General features: G+C 46.2%; 1 protein-coding gene and 1 non-coding gene across 2 annotated transcripts in view; one reads left to right on the top strand and one right to left on the bottom strand.

Annotated features, from left to right (window-relative positions):
* Window positions 1–5,204, bottom strand: part of KIRREL3 (kin of IRRE like 3 (Drosophila)) — a 433,673-nt gene that overhangs the window by 311,233 nt on the left and 117,236 nt on the right. The gene's annotated exons all lie outside the window — the stretch shown is intronic.
* On the top strand, window positions 2,722–2,793 carry TRNAG-GCC. Its single transcript has one exon. It is a non-coding gene; the product is annotated as a tRNA-Gly (tRNA).

The raw sequence follows: 5,204 nt of genomic DNA, 5'->3' as shown, positions 1-5,204 counted from the left end.
GCCTCTACCAGAGACCTTTCCAGCCTCAGAGCTTCCTATGAACTGTAGAATGTCCTATGAGAATCTTGCCAAATCTCGGCAGTGCCTATCAATGGGCTATTTGGATTCCCTGGTGACTCATAGCGCCACCCTTACATGCTTGCAGGTCTGCTGAATTCAGTGGGCTTAGAAAGGGCACTGTCAACGCCTGTTGACTGCTAACACAGTGGGCTGGGAGGAAATGCCCTTGAACAACTCCAAAGACCCCTCCGCATAATTCCCATTGAACCAGTCTCCATGGAACACCTCCGCCTTTTAAGAGAGAGCTCCTCTTCGCAAAAAATGGGAGTGAAGATTATTCTCCTTGCGTACGGCTGTCACCTTGATGCAAGGGTTTCCATTCGGAGCAATCCGGCTGTTGTACAGCCTGATGCTGTCAAATATAATCCATTGTCACAAGTAACAACATAATGAATTTTCTAAGGCGTTGACAGGAGGCAGAAGGCCAGAGTTCCTGGGTGATGTTGATGATGATTAATAATGAAACTAATTTAAATAGCGTTTCTGTGCACAAACTGTTAAGGCTCCCCGCTCTGTGTTGTCTTGCATCCCTTGGGCCCCAGAGTGCAGGGGAAGTGGTTTCGGTGACCCTTCTCTATCCTTCAGGAAAGTATAAGATGCAAGCCAGGTATCTTTCATCATAGATAAACACGCTGTGTACTGAGCTGGGCTATTGGTTGATTTCTGATAGATCTCTGGTCTTTGCCAACATCTGCTACTGGAGAGTCTTTAATCAGAAAGGTCCAGAATTTTACTTTCTGCATGCAAGCCATGTACTTCAATCCCTGAGCTATGGATAACATCCAGAGATCCTTGAGAATCTTGAAAGACTTGGCAAACAGAACACTCTCCCCAAATGGCAAAACATCATGGGTCGTGGCCAATGTTCCCACTAAGCTGTTGAGTCTTGTGAGCAGAAATTCTACTTTGTGAGCTACCAGCATTAAAATTGTGAGCAAGCCATTTGGCTCCTGCATAAATTAGTTTGCTCTGGAGCCCATCCCTTCCTGAGCGAAGACAAAAATGTGTGAGCCGGAGGCTAAAAAACTGTGAGCTAGCTCACACTAACTCAGCTTAGAGGGAACACGGGTCGTGGCCTTGCTTCCTTCCATCTGTATTCCTCTTCTGGATGCCTCCTCAATCCCATGAACATTTTCCTCACATAGGTGTGCTTACAGTCTTCCTCAATGCGGACAGAGGGCTTCCGAGGACAGACATTTTAAGCATTTAATTGCAGAGCGTGAACCAAAGATGAAAACATGCTCAATGCGGACTTTCACTAGGATGGTGCTAAGGTCAACACCAATTCCCCTACCCTGGCATTCATCTACAACAAGGCCTCTTTTGACCCAGCTTTTTCTGCCCAACAGCGATGGGATCCAGTCTGGTACCCATGGCATGGCACATCTGGAAGTCTATGTATGCCACATCAGCAGAGCAAGAAAAACTTCCCCCCCCCCCCCCGCCTTCTCCACTTTCCCTTTCGGCAAAACAACTGCTCTGTTCAAAGTTTCTCCTCGCCTGGCTGCATCTGAGATCAGGAAACTCAACTCTAATTAACATGTCTACAACCCCTAGCTTGCCCTGCAGGGTCTGGAATTTGCTCACGCTCCCTTGAGTGCAGATAGATCTACAAGGTAGCCCTCTAGCTCCTTAAATTGCATGGCTGGCAGATGCATATTTTAACAACATGCATCTGTTGGCTATATAATCTCTCTCGTCTTTGCCCTCTCCGCTTTGCGCTTTGATGGAAGACCTGAGGGAAACCTCTAGTGGTTACAGCCGAAGTGTTTGCTTTGCAATTTTGTTCCGAAGCGGCTGGCTTTTCTTTTTCATCCCCCCCCCCTTCTCCAAGTCCTAATCAGGCTCTCGCTTTATTTAATTAATACTCCAACTTAGTTAAACAGATCATAAATTAGCACACACTTGCATTTTTTTTAAAGTGCCAGGTAGCAGGGAGGCCTCTAGTGGGCTGCGAGAGATTTCCCTGCTCAGCTCTGCTTGCTAAATGTAGACATGTCTGTAGCAGGAACCTGGAGGAGGGTGGGGGGGGGATGTTTTATGGAGAATGAATGAATTGGCTTTGCCCTTAGCAAATATTTTATGCAGCTGTGTCCATGCCTGCATGCTACAGTCTGCATTAGATATAGGGAGCAGGCTGGCTGAGCTCATGAGCAAAACCATTAGATGAGGGCCAAACACCAAGGATCTATAGTATCTCTGGCCCATTGGAGGAGCAGACCCAATGAGATATTCATGGGCATTGCAAAAACAGTCCCATCTGGGGAGGGGGGATATTCTCGTATTCTGCTTGGTAGACGTAGATATGATCAGAGATATCAGCTCAAACTTACTTTGCAATCAATAGAGGCAGTTGATTTACCAGGGTTAAAGTGAAATTGGCTTTGCAGATTATCATTTATCGCCTATTAGAAAAATGTCCATCAATATGATGAGTGGTGTGTGTACAGGAAAGCTTTGCATATCACAGTAACCCCCCCGCCCCAAGCGGTACTATGCATCTCAGTGCACAGGATTACACTAAACTTCTTTCTTTCTTGCAAACGTTTTTATACTGCATTTCCAGCCAACCTAGGCTCCCCAGGGCAGCAAAGAAGGATGATCAGTGAGGGGATGCCCAAAAAACCACATAAAGTCCCCACCTGCTGATGGAAGATGGGAGGAGCTGTGGCTTAGTGGCAGAGCATCTGTTTGCCATGCAGAAGGTCCCAGGTTCAAACCCTGGCATCTCCAGGTAAAAAAAAGGATCTGGTAGGAGGTGATATGGAAGACTCCTGACTGAGACCCTTGACTAGAGCTGCTGCCAGTCTGAGTGGACAATACTGACCTTGATGGATCAAAGGTCTGAAATAATATATGGCATGTCCATGTGTTAAAGACATGATAGAAGGGGACAAGCAAATTTTCCCATGGAGAGAATTCCCAAATTTTGGCACTACAACTGAGAAAGCCCTTTCTTGGGTTGCCCACCTATCTAGCCTCCAGTGGTGAGGGCACCCAAAGAGAACAAATAGACAATTAACCAAAACACATAAATAGGAAGGAGGGTCAGTGCAATATTGCCAGAATAAATGGATAACAATCTTCATCCACTGGCAGAAGACAATGACAGAGGGGACAGATGCATCCCCCTGGAAAGGTAATTCCATAGTTTGCGTGCCATAATCAAGAAGGCCCGGGGGTGGTGGTGGTGGTGGTTATTACCCATCTAGCCTCAGACGGCAAGGTCACCCAAAGAAGTGCCCCTGAAGATGGCTGCAGTGGTTGGATCCCACCTGCAGTATTCCTGCCAGTGAAAGAAAGTCAGGGATGAAAGTCACTGTTGCCTTCACTACAACAGTAGCCCCAAGTGTAGCACACCAGGGACCTCTGGGCATGGATGTCACAAACATATGAAGCTGTCTTGGTCCATCAAAGTCGGTCCTGTTTGCTCAGACTGGTAGCAGCTCTCCAGGATTTCAGGTGGAGGTCTTTCACAACACCAACTAAACTGATCCTTAACTTGACAATGCCGGGGACTGAACCTGGGACCTTCTGCATGCCAAGCAGATACTCTGCCACTGACCCATGGCCCCTCAGCCTGAGCAGGGCACATCCCCAGTCAGAAGTAGTTGTTGAGACCTTTCTGCAGCCAAAGCCTGCTCTGATACAGAAAGCTAATAGCATGTTTCTGGAAAAGTAACGCACGGCCAGAAATACTCTACCCTAAGACGGGAACTCTAGTTACTCCTTGGACTGAAAACATAAACCCCTCTCCCAACTAGAACTCTCAAATCCAGCCCTGCTTTTTTTTTTTTTTTTTGAGCATTCAATGAAGCTGATGGGCAGTAGATTCAGGACAGACAAAAGGAATGGCTTCTTCGTGGAATGCATAATTAAGTTCAGGAATTCACTTCTGCAGGATGTAGCCATGGCTGCCAGCTAAGCTGGCTTTGAAAAAGGGACTGGCACAGATTCATGGAGGGTAGTCCATCAGTGGCTATTAGCCATGATGGTCTAATGGAACCTCTTTGTTCAGAAGCAGTTCACTCCTGAATGCCAATTGGGGGGGGGGGGAAGGCAGCTACAGGGAGCATCTTTGGCTTCTGTGCCCTGCTTGTAGGGTTTCCAAAGTCTTCTGGTTAGCGACTGTGGGAAACAGGAAGGGGTTGATCCAGCAGGGCATTGAAGAGATGAGAAATTCAGATCTTTTCTCTATATCAGCTACAATATCCCTGAGAGCACACTCCACATTTCCCCCGGAGTGACTGACGTATATATAATCTCCTCGTATTGTATATTATCATGACATATTGTACATTATCGTCACCTTAAGTCTGACTTTTTAAAAAGTATGTGGCAATGAAACTGGATCAGCAGCCCTTTTCTTTATCTAAGCGTTAGTGGTGGTTTTTGCAGGGCTTAAAGGGCCCGTGAGCCCAAAGGAGGCTCGCTTCTGGCTCCTTGGGACAGTGTTAACCAGCTAGTGATCAGATTTTGGAGCAGAAAATGATCCTAATCAGATCAATCCCTATGTTCTTTGAATTACTCCTGAATTCTTTGCATGCTGTCTTATATTTCTTGTGTTGTGTCTGTTCTATGCATGAAAGGTTGCAAATATTTAGTAAGACATTTTGGCTTGGATCCTAAGCATTTGCTACACACACTGGCATTCCTCTGTTGTGGAGCTCATTTCCTCTGCCACTAGATACTTCCATTTGTACAACTCTAATGTTTTTCAGTGAGACCCAAAGTACCTAATGTGAAGATACGAGATCCATAGAAAAGCATGCATGGAGCAAAGGTAAAGAATCCAAGTGTTTGTTCTGTGAGTCTTGGCATAAATTAAATGTGAGTGCAATGCCAACCAAACCTACAGTAATGACACATTCTCCTGATAGGGGATCAGGACACTCCTGTACTTCCTAAAGTGACATAGTTAACAGGAGATTGGGGGGACATGGGGGGCACTGGCATAGCATGTGGTGTGATGTCACTTCCGGGGAAAACTGGAAGGGATGTCACATTGTTCTAGGAAACACCAGAAACTCTATGGCAAAACTATAGAATTTCTAGTGATTCTTAGTTACATCACTTCCAGGTTTCTCCAGGAAGTGACATCACACTGGTGAATAGCATTTCCCCCCCACTGCGTAAGGAGAAGT

This window comes from Gekko japonicus, unplaced genomic scaffold (genome assembly GCF_001447785.1).
Source record: "Gekko japonicus isolate JY-2015 unplaced genomic scaffold, Gekko_japonicus_V1.1 scaffold1163, whole genome shotgun sequence".
In the NCBI taxonomy this organism is placed as follows: Eukaryota; Metazoa; Chordata; class Lepidosauria; order Squamata; family Gekkonidae; genus Gekko; species Gekko japonicus.
This window is presented reverse-complemented; position numbering and strand designations above follow the sequence as displayed.